The sequence below is a fragment of the Stegodyphus dumicola genome, chromosome X2 (assembly GCF_044657685.1).
Source record: "Stegodyphus dumicola isolate Sdum_Otavi_A_Nest chromosome X2, ASM4465768v1".
NCBI lineage: Eukaryota > Metazoa > Arthropoda > Arachnida > Araneae > Eresidae > Stegodyphus > Stegodyphus dumicola.
In genome coordinates this window covers 74,060,949-74,071,818 of record NC_140781.1, presented here as the reverse complement: position 1 = coordinate 74,071,818, position 10,870 = coordinate 74,060,949, and the positions used below count along the sequence as shown (strand labels likewise).

General features: G+C 34.3%; 1 protein-coding gene across 2 annotated transcripts in view; it reads left to right on the top strand.

Annotated features, from left to right (window-relative positions):
- The first annotated feature begins 4,659 nt into the window (after positions 1-4,659).
- LOC118181422 (rho family-interacting cell polarization regulator 2-like) overlaps positions 4,660-10,870 on the top strand; it is a 151,672-nt gene continuing 145,461 nt past the window's right edge. The window contains exon 1 of one of the 2 annotated variants that reach the window (XM_035350566.2): positions 4,660-4,903. The gene's annotated coding sequence lies outside the window, so the exon portion shown is untranslated. The remainder of the gene's footprint in view (positions 4,904-10,870) is intronic. The other variant, XM_035350567.2, reaches the window with a different exon arrangement.

Here is a 10,870-nt window from a genome sequence, read left to right as displayed (position 1 = left end):
TCTTGCAGGCAATAAATTCATCTTTGTAACAACATGTGGGGCTAGAAGGCACTTTTCATGAGCACAACTATTGGCTCTGACCTTTTTCACCCCTACAACCGGAAGTCAGTGTACATTCCTTAAATAGCTAAATTTTCAATCTGTTCCGAACTATTCTTTGACTTTCGAGCAAAGAAAAAAATATCTTAGTGAAAAATATGTTTACTTCTGTTATAAATTCAACCTTGAATTAAAACTGGGTTATTTAAGCATATTTACCTATGATGGAGTTTATTCGCAGTCAGAGAGGAAAAATTCTCGTCCTTTTTTCAGGACATAAATTTTATAAGGAATATCACAAAGCAGAGTACCAAAAATGGCCTTGTACAAGTAAAAAATTCAAAACAACACTTTATCTTGATAAGACAAATAACGTGTTATCAAAATCTTATCTGTGTCACAATCATGAGTGTTGCAAGACTATTTCTAGACAGGTTGTTTCAAAAGGTGTTAAACAGAAAGCTTTTGAATATGCAATCCATGAAGCTGTGAGAAAAATGTGGCCTAAATGTCTATTACAGGATGTAGATTCCACTCGACTGAAGCTTGGCGGCGAAAACTTCAGCAGTGCGGATTGCAGCAACAATATAGGAATGGTAATTCAAAAATTGGCTGATGGCTTCGACTGGTATTTGGATTACCGTTTTTGGATGCTACTGAAGTTTCGGATAGCTTCGTTGAAGACCTGATGTCAGAGCAACCACGGGATGCAAACATCACACGCTTTACTGATTATATAACCGAGAACTACCTAGATGAGGATGCAAAATTTACCCCGATACTTTGGGCTTGCGCTGATATTTCATCGGAAAGGACAACGAATGCATGTGAAGCATTTCATTCAAAATTCAGAGCGAATTTTTATCATTCCCATCCTAATATATTTGTCTTCACAGATGTAATTCTTGAAATTCACATAGATATATATATACGCTGAAATAAATGGGATGAAGCAGCATAAAAAAATAAAAAACAGGAATTATGCAAACAGAAAGGAAAGAATCAAGGATTTACTTAACAAACGCAGGTATGGAATGATTTCACGATTAGAATTACTAAGAAGTTTTTCATGTTACCCAAAAATTGTAAGCTAATTATTGCAATCTATTGTATTCAAACAAATGAATGTGAAATATCATAATAAATATAATAATTTTAATTACAAAAGTATTGAGAAAAGTATTTAAAAACAGATTAGCAGGATAAAAAAATAAACTTAAAGAAAATGTTAAAGTATGAATAAAATAAATAAATAAGTGTAAAATATGAAATCATGGAAAACGATTTCTAGAGTAAATTTCTTAGGGGTTGAAATTTAAAACATACAGTAGAAATGAGAAGAGAATTTAGATCTCTGTCATATCATGAGTTTATTAAGCATTATATACCCTACGCGGAGCACGCATTCCTTGAAATTGAAATGCGGACATAGGGCACAGAAAAATATTTTTGAAAAAAAAACTATGTATTATTGCATAAATGAAAGACAATAAATAAAACTATCAAAGAAAAATATGTAAGAATTATTACATCAAACACTCTCTTGACCGCAAGTGATAGAATTTGGTTTTCTCGTTTATCTTTCAGCAAAGCTTATGCAGTTAAATAATCATTTTCATTCGCGTGAAATTATAAAAACATGCAAATGTTTATTGAAACGCTACAGTGTGAAAGAAAAATTCTGGAATAAAAATGTTAAGAAAGTTACATGAGAAATAATCCATGATTTATTGATATCCATATAAACTCTATGCTTTTGGAAAACGTTACGCATAATTTGCATTGAGGTATCAATAACCGGCAACATTCGAGTAGTTCGTGTCAAAACCATGTCTGGAGAATTAATTCGACCAATCCAGAGAATATTCCCTCTCGAAATACCTTTACCTTTGGAGTCAGATGAGGCAATGAAACTGAGACTCAGGATGAAGACAGTTTAGTCTCAAAATTACCAAAGAATAATTCAGCTGCAGATTTACCAAAGGACATTAAGACTGTCGTGACTAGAAGTGGACGACAAATTAAAATTCCATCTAGATTTCTAACCTGAACACTACTTGAGTTATTTTAGAGTAGAAATTTAAAAACTTATTTTTTTTCTTTTGTTTACTATTTAGCCTTAATATTTGTATGGACAGTATTTTTTTTATTATATTTTGTTTTGATTGATTAAGTATATGTCATCAATCAAAAGGAAGTATTGTTAGAACCCAGCCTCAGTTGTTATTTTTCTTTTCATAGTTTATCACTGTAAGAGTGGCAATCATCTGATCTTTGTTGTAGTTTCTTGTAGTTCTATGGATTTTGAAAATAAATATGACGCTGTAGAATTTTATATGTAAAGTTATTTTATTTTAAGTTTATTAGGAGAAAGGAGAACGGTTAGTTCTTGCAAATCTCGAACAATAATAATTGTTTTTACTAAACCGCAACAAAATCTAACCTTCCCACAGAACTATCGCCCTATCAGTTTACTTAGCCATCTGTCTAAAGTTGCTGAGAAAATCCTACTTTTCCACATCCAAAAAATTCACCCTTCCATGAATTTTCTCCCAGAAGAACAATTCGGTTTTCGTAATCATCATAGCACTTGCCACCAACTTCTTAGAGTTATCAACATTATCACTGAAGGCTACAACTGCAAGCTTCCGACCGGTGCTATATTCCTCGATATCGCGAAAGCTTTTGAGAGGATATGGCATCGAGGCCTTATTTACTAACTAATCACTCTCAATTTTCCAGATCATTTTATTCGCTTAATAGCCTCGTTTCTCAGCAACAGAACATTCAGAATCAAAATCCGTACTGCTTACTCAACCACCAGAATAATCAATGCTGGTGTACCGCAGGGGTCGGCACTTTCGCCGTACCTTTTTAATATTTATACACAAGACATTCCTAAAGACCCTTCTGTCCATCTTGCAATCTTTGCCGATGACACCGCCATACTTACTAAAGCCTGCACAGTTATCGCCGTAAGAAACCAACTCCAAAACTATCTCATAAAACTGGAAAAATGGCTCACCCTTTGGAGGATTAAAATTAACACTGAAAAAAAAAACCAAGGCAATAATTTTCCGTAAAGGAAACATTAAATACTATCCTCCACCCCCTGAAATATTTGACGAAGAAATAGACTGGATTAATGAAACCAAATACCTTGGAGTCACCCTTGACCAAAAACTTACCTTCAGAACACACTTCCGCTCCGTAGTACAAAAATTTAAAATCACCACAGCTACTATACGACCTCTTCTTGGTAGAAAAAGCAACTTATCTACTACAAACAAATTAATTTTATATCGGTCCAGCCCTCCTTTATGCAACTCTGATCTGGGGACATGCAGCTAAAACCAATATTAAACAATTACAGATTCTGCAAAATAAAATTCTACGAGAAATTATCAATGCTCCTTGGTATATTCCAAACATCTACATTCACAGAGATCTTTAAATCGAACTTATTCAAGAGTATATTAAACGATTAGCGGTCAACCTCTTTTATTCAGTACAAATCCACAGTAATAGCCTTATTAGCACTCTCAGACACTCCCAACATCCGAGTGAAAACCATCGGTACCCATGTGACATCCTACCCACATATGAATTACAACCTTAATTGACTCATTCACGCTAAACTGACTCCGCGGTTTACCATCCGCGGCTACATCTTATAACGACACCGAACTTACACCCCTTTTTTTTCGCCGCCGCTAGCGCGGACCTGACTTTCTTTCTCCGCCTCCCACACTTCCTTCCGCACTACTCTTTCTCCTCCTAACTGAGTCTTATCAGAAGTCGAGTAAAAAGATGTTCCTACATCTTGACACTCGAGAATAAAATACGATCTGTATGTGTGTGGAAAGAGTTGATTTTATGGTTACTCATCTTATGTACTGATAAATTTTTCCATGCGTTTAGACCACGGAGTTTAAAAGAGGTCTTTATACTCAGCGGTTTTATGAAATAAGGGAAGCCCCTACATCTGTTGATAAAATTTTTGTATTATTTAGTGTACTTGAAGAAATCTTCGTCGGGGGAACTTCGACGAGTTTGATTTAAAACATTTTCTCTTAGTATGGTTACTTCACGTGTGCTGAAATTTCAGTACTTTGTTGTTTTTGTGTCGTATTTGGTAATTTAGTATGTAGTCTGTATTTCTACGTAGATTTTCCGTTTTGCATTTTGAATCCGTTTATGATTTTGTATTATTTTAAAATTTGTTATAAAGCCCTTAAGACTAGCACTGCTTTTGCATGTGTAACGTTTTTTGTTTGCATGCTCACCAGTTCGGCTGCTAGCCTTACATATTTCGTTCGTAAGAGAAATGCTATGTGACTGCGGTATTTTTATGATTAATAGGACTTTTGTCATTGTTTAGCATTTAGAAGCACATTTGCTACTTCCCAGTAAATTCGAAAGCAGCAATTTACTTGATGGAGGTAGGTCAACAAAGACTATGTACTCCGGTGTTTGCACCACTCCAAGAAACCTGAACTCTTACACGCACACACAGATCGTATTTTATTCTCTAGTGTCAAGATGTAGAAACATCTTTTTACTCGACTTCTGATAAGAATCAGGTTGGAGGAGAAAGAGTAGGGTGGAAGGAAATGTAATTCACTACATGTTCTTATGAGAAGTAGAGAAGTTAAGCCAAGTTTTTGAAATAGACGCCAGATTGCGCCACTTGCAGCCCGAACGTTTGTTTAATAATACTATTTTTGATTTTAATCTTCAGTGTAGTGAAGATTGTTCGTCGTGTGATTCGCTGTACTGGTGTGAAAGTTTTATATGGACTTGCTTGGACTCCAATTTTATTTCGGAGTATTTCATTTTTAGACAATTTTGATTTTATTATATCGTAAGTCTCTGAAGTTTGCGTTTCTCAAGTATTAAATATATAATCCAATGCATTTTATTAAAAATACTGAGAATCGAAAGTGTTCCGCAATGCTTTCTATAAAAAGTTTTAGAGTTGGAAAAAAAAAAGTGATATGAAATGTTAATGCAGAGTGTTTTCTTGGAATTATATTTTTCTTTTCTGAAATCATAAAACGTCAACAAATTATGACTTGAAATATTAAGTTTTATATGATATAAATATGTTTGCGAAAGTTGGTCGTAATAAATGTGTATTTGTAACGAATGTGAGGTCTTATATTTAAGAAAAAGAAGTAAAGTAATTAACTTAGGAGAAAATGAATGTCAGGTTGTAATGCGCACTAAGTAGTCAACAAATGTACAATGAAATTTCTCGTATATTGTTGGATGTTTTAGGTAACATCTCAACCGCTGGTAACAGTGACTTGGAAATTTAAAACAGTGCTTTAAAATGCATGTACTTGCAGTTTTTTATGAAGTTTTATGTGATGACATGTGTTGAAATGATTCTATTATGCATTTTAGATATCTACAAATAGTATTGGCTGTATCAATTTATAGTGACTGTTAAGTATTTAGTAATTTATCTGGGAAATTTCTCATATGTCATAGAAATTTTTGATAGATGTCTATTATTTACAATGAGATTGTTTTTCTGATAACATATCCTACTAAGTGATGAAAATGCAGTAGATTGCTTGCAGTGACTATAGATGAAATGCAATCTTCAGCCTAAAAAGCTTCACCACCCCAGTTTTTAAACATGCTGTCATTTCATAAATTGTGTTTTCAGCCTTTCTCTGCATTCATCATGAATATTCATTTAGATTGTGATGTCACAGAACATGTTAAATGACAAAGTTAGACATTCTAAGAATATATATATACACACACATATACATATTAGGTGTATCTCAATGAGAACATTTGTATACGTTATTATTTGTAAAGAGCGAATTAATTTTAATAATAATTGCCATAGTTTTGAAGGTAGTTATCTGTAGAAAATTCAGTTTCATTTTAAAAAGTAAATTAACTGACTGCATTCATTTTATTGCAAAATGTTTAATTTCAGTATTTGCTTAAAAGCATATATTTTTTAGCTTCTTTAGTAGGTCAAACATTTCAAAGTTGTGTATGGATGAAGTAGGGCTGAATGGCATTCCATTACTTCCCATTTGAAATTCTATAGCAATGTATTAGTTTCATGGAGTATGCAAGGACGGGCAGTGTTATACAGAAGTGTAACGCTGTTGTTGAGCAAGTCTGGCCATTCATTTTTCATTGTACAGAGATTTTGCAGGATCCTTAGGATATTCAATGTTGGTAATGGTTTTACGCTCCATTGCATTCTCTTAGATTTTACTGGAAGTTAAATATGATGATATCAGTTTTGATACCAGCAACAGTGCTGGTGTGTAATTCATAGTCAGTACGATAACATAGCAGCTCCGCTAGTGGCTGAATGCTTAAGATCACTCTGTACTAGTATATTGACTTGGAGTTTAACCGGTAAAATCCTAGTATATGGTGCAGCCTTGGTGCGATTTTAAAATTATCGCCAACACCAAAAATTACCAAAAGAACGTCTATGTATATTTAGTGATAGTATACTATACACTATATACTATCACTATATACATAGTATATACTAAGTATAACTATATATATTCTTTGAATACCTGTTTACTACTCATCGTATATGTCCCGTTTTTATTGCTCATCATAAAAGTCGCCAAAAGTAGCCAAATCCCATGTGCACCGGATACTAGGATTAAACCGTTTAACCTAGGTGAATGGGCTGGCAGCATGGGTTTTTTTTTTTGGAATTTTTCCTATGTGTAAAAGAAATACAATCTAGTTTTCCTTAGAAAGTACTCCATGAAGGCATTCTGTCCCATAGGCAGATAATCTGCATGTACTTTGTCCCATTTAAATAATTTAATCTGACAGCAACTGTGGGAAAATACACTGTCATTCAAGATGTGGCTAAAATGCAGAATTGCCCACTTATTTGTTTGGCGCTTTTTACAAGAGTAAGAAGAATTGGATTTTTGTCAATTTTCTTTGACTTTTTAAGTGAAAATAGGTCGATATGTACATGGATAAAGTCAAGGGTGTGCACAGTGTCATTTTTGTGCAATTCGGGGATTTTTTTTTAAGTGAAAATAGGTCGATGTATACATGGGAACCGAGTATGTGCAATTCTTAAAATTCGCCAAGCAGTGGACGATTCTGCACGTTCTCCCAAGATGCTTTTGCATGTTAGTTTACATTTTTAGCAATTGCTGCCTTTGTTTCTGTTTATATCCTTATCAGGAACTATTACATAAGTCGGCTAATCTTTGGAATATGGTAACAGGTAGTTTGGCAACATTTTGGTAAGGCGATAAAGGTTACTAGGTAGGACTTTAGCAATAATCTGAGAAGTACACAGTTCGAATTGCAGATTATTTTGTCTCGGAGAAATAAGAGATCATGAGATATGTCGTGACATTTTCGGGAAAATTCCGATCGTGATTTTAGCTAATAAACACTTAAAAACAATTTCGCTGCTAAAGTGCAGAATCGCCCACTTATTTGTTTGGCGCTTTTTACAAGAGTAAGAAAAATTGGATTTTTGTCAATTTTCTTTGACTTTTTAAGTGAAAATAGGTCAATGTGTACATGGATAAAGTCAAGCGTGTGCGCAATGCCATTTTTGTGCAATTATGAGATGTTTTTTTGAGTGGAAATAGGTCGACGTGTACATGGATACCACGTGTGTGCAATTCTTAAAAACGTGTGAAGCAGTGGGCGATTCTGCACTTTCTCACAATTTCGCATTTAATCTTCTTCATGATTAAGCACTTTTGTTCTAGCATAAGCATAATTCGGCTAGCAGATTGTTGGAAAAAATGTTGAGTAAAAAAAAATGCCTTTATTTCGTGAAAACAAAATGGCATCCAAAAAAAAAAAAAAAAAAAAAACTAGCAGGTTGCTGTAGCAGGGTTGGTCGCCAAATTTTCGCCAAAAAATCTCCAAGTTACCATAATCCGAAGATTCAGTCTTACGTTCATTTACTATGGCCATTCAGTCAAATGGCATTTGCTAGAGCTGGGAATGCTTCGTTCTGCAAAGTTACTGGGTCCTGTTTGAGATGAGTCCACTATTAATGCATGATTTTTTGTAGAAAGTAGGCATCTTTGATTATTGCAGACATTTAATTGTGAATTTTAGTGTGTATCATTTTTTAAATGTGGAAAAACATTTCATTTTGTTCTGGATTTGAAGAATTTGCAATCACAAATGTCATTTTTGCAACTTTTTGAACAGTCAGAAGTCGTTAATCCGGACTCGTCGGGACTTCGGCGACTCCGGACTATCGATTTTCCGGATTATAGATCATCAGTTTAAATCTGGTAAGATGGCATGCAGAAATTATAAAATTAAAAATATGAAACCGTAATTTATGAAATAAAGAACAATTATGATCTAAAGGGTATCAAAATTTACAAAAAAAAAAAAAAAAAAAAACTTAATATTTATTTGTTTACTTTATTAAACATTTCTTTCAATGTAAGTTGTTTAAGTTGCTTCGTTTTATGTGATAATACTTTCTCTTTAATTCTATTAAGCAGACATAATTTCTTGTTTAGTTACAAAGTTCCGCTGTTCAAGTGCTATAATTGCTGTGTTGAGAATACCGACTAATTTGTCAATCGAAATTTTTTTGTTTTCAATAACCTCTGTGTCACTTTCTTCACTATCAGAAGCGAATTATAATGATGAGGAATTTGATTTAAATCATATCAAAGACGGAGTACATCGAGATGAAATACTACATTTAGTAAATAATTATAAGTCAAATAAAATAAAAACATCTGCCCTGAAGATAAGGATAGTGCTGACAGATCAACTTCCAATAAATTGCGCGTTGCGGCGTCCCCCTCCCACCGCAGAGCAGCGTGAAATTGATAAACAGATTTCGGAATGGTTACATAAACAAAGGATTATGCCTTTATCCATTTTTTGCAGCAATTCCACTTTTTGTTTAATGGACTTCGAAACATACTTTCGCTTTTTAGATCCTTTACATATTAGTAAATATATATCGGAAATTCTATTTGACATAATTGAAAGTTGAAGCTTACTTTTATAGAATTGCTCTAACAGTCTGCAAAAAATAATAAGCCGGATCCAATTTGAATATTAAGGAACAACGCAATCTGCAACATTAACTGAATTAGATAATTTTAGCTTAGCTTATACCGTCCATTATACGTTAAACGCGCATGCGTAAACGTATTATGCGCATGTGCACACGCATATTCGCAGTCGTAAAGGTCTTGCGTGCATGCGTCAACGTGACGCATCCGCAGAAATTTTGTAGCTTTGAGGTCTGGATTATGGGTTTCCGAATTAACGACTTTTGACTGTATTCTTAATATATTTGTACCATAATTTCGCGCGTATAGTCTGCAGACTATCTGTGTTTAAAATGCGAATTTTTGAAGCTGCGCACTATCCACCAGTGCGGATAATACGCTGGTTGTTCACGGTTAAAATCATTGAAATTAAAAAAAAAACACACTGTTGTGAACTGCCGATGATCAAATATAAAAAATGCGTGAGATTCCAAGAAAACATTCGTATGTATCGTATCGATAGTAAACCATAGAGCATAGTGCAGAACGAATAAGTAGTAGCAAGTAGAGCTCCTAAAATCCAGGCTGGCGCATCAAGTGATGCCGGGATATGAGCACTCACTTAGCGCAACCAGAGTCTTGTATCCCAGTATCCTGCACACTGCTTTAGCGCAACTGCTGGGAGGAGGAAAGTAGTTGATGCGTCAGCTCGGTTTTTAGGAGCCATAGTAGCAAGTACCTGGAGTATGAAAAAAAAGCGTGATTCGTTTAACTTATAGCGTGGTTTGGCAACACCGAGTGAGTGGGGTCGAAGGTCACATTTCATTATCACTTATCACGAGGATAGCACGTTGCACAGTATTTTGTTTTCGTATTTTGTCTTTCATCTTCGATAATGTTGATGAAACATCGCCGGAGTTTTACTGCTGAGTTTAAACTCAAGGTAGTTGAGAAAGCTGAAAAAGATGGAAATAGAGAAGTGGGCCGTTATTGGTTTAATCCTAGTATCCGGTGCACACGGGATTTGGCTACTTTTGACGACTTTATGATGAGCAGTAAAAACAGGACATATACGATGAGTAGTTAACGGGTCATTCAAAGAAAATATATAGTTAAACACAGTATATACTATGTATATAGTATATATACTATGTGTGTATATACATATACTATGTATATACATATACTATGTATAGTGTATATATATATATAGACATTCTTTGGATAATTTTTGGTGTTGGCGATAATTTTCAAAGTCGTGCCAAGGTTGCACTGTATACTAGGATTTTACCCCGTTATTTTGAAGTAGACGAGAAAGCGGTGAGAAATTGGCGCAAATAAAAGGATGTATTTAAAAAGCATGGGAATATTGCCATATTAAAAAAAACGTAATTTCGGACATACAGTCCGTGGACTATCCGGTGTTGCAGCCTATTTGATGATTTTTGAAATTTTTTTTATATAAAATCATGTCTGCGAACTATGCGATGGTGCAGACTATACGTGCGAAATTACGGTACTTATAGAAAGATATTTTTGTACTCTTCTGAATGTCCTTTATGATCATGGCACTTGTCACTGTGATATAGTGTGGATCTGAAGTGATTCAAAATCTGCTGAAGAATTTTTCTGACCAGTTGCTCGGTGACTTGAAGTCATACAACATTGTTTATCGATAACCTATTTTGGCAATAGGACGGTGTTCCATGTGGATTTATAACATGTTCCACGTGGAACATGTTATGAATCATTGAATTTTTTTTTCATAATTTTTATATTTGAGTTTTAAATTGATTTTTCACGTCGAAGTTTGTTACCTT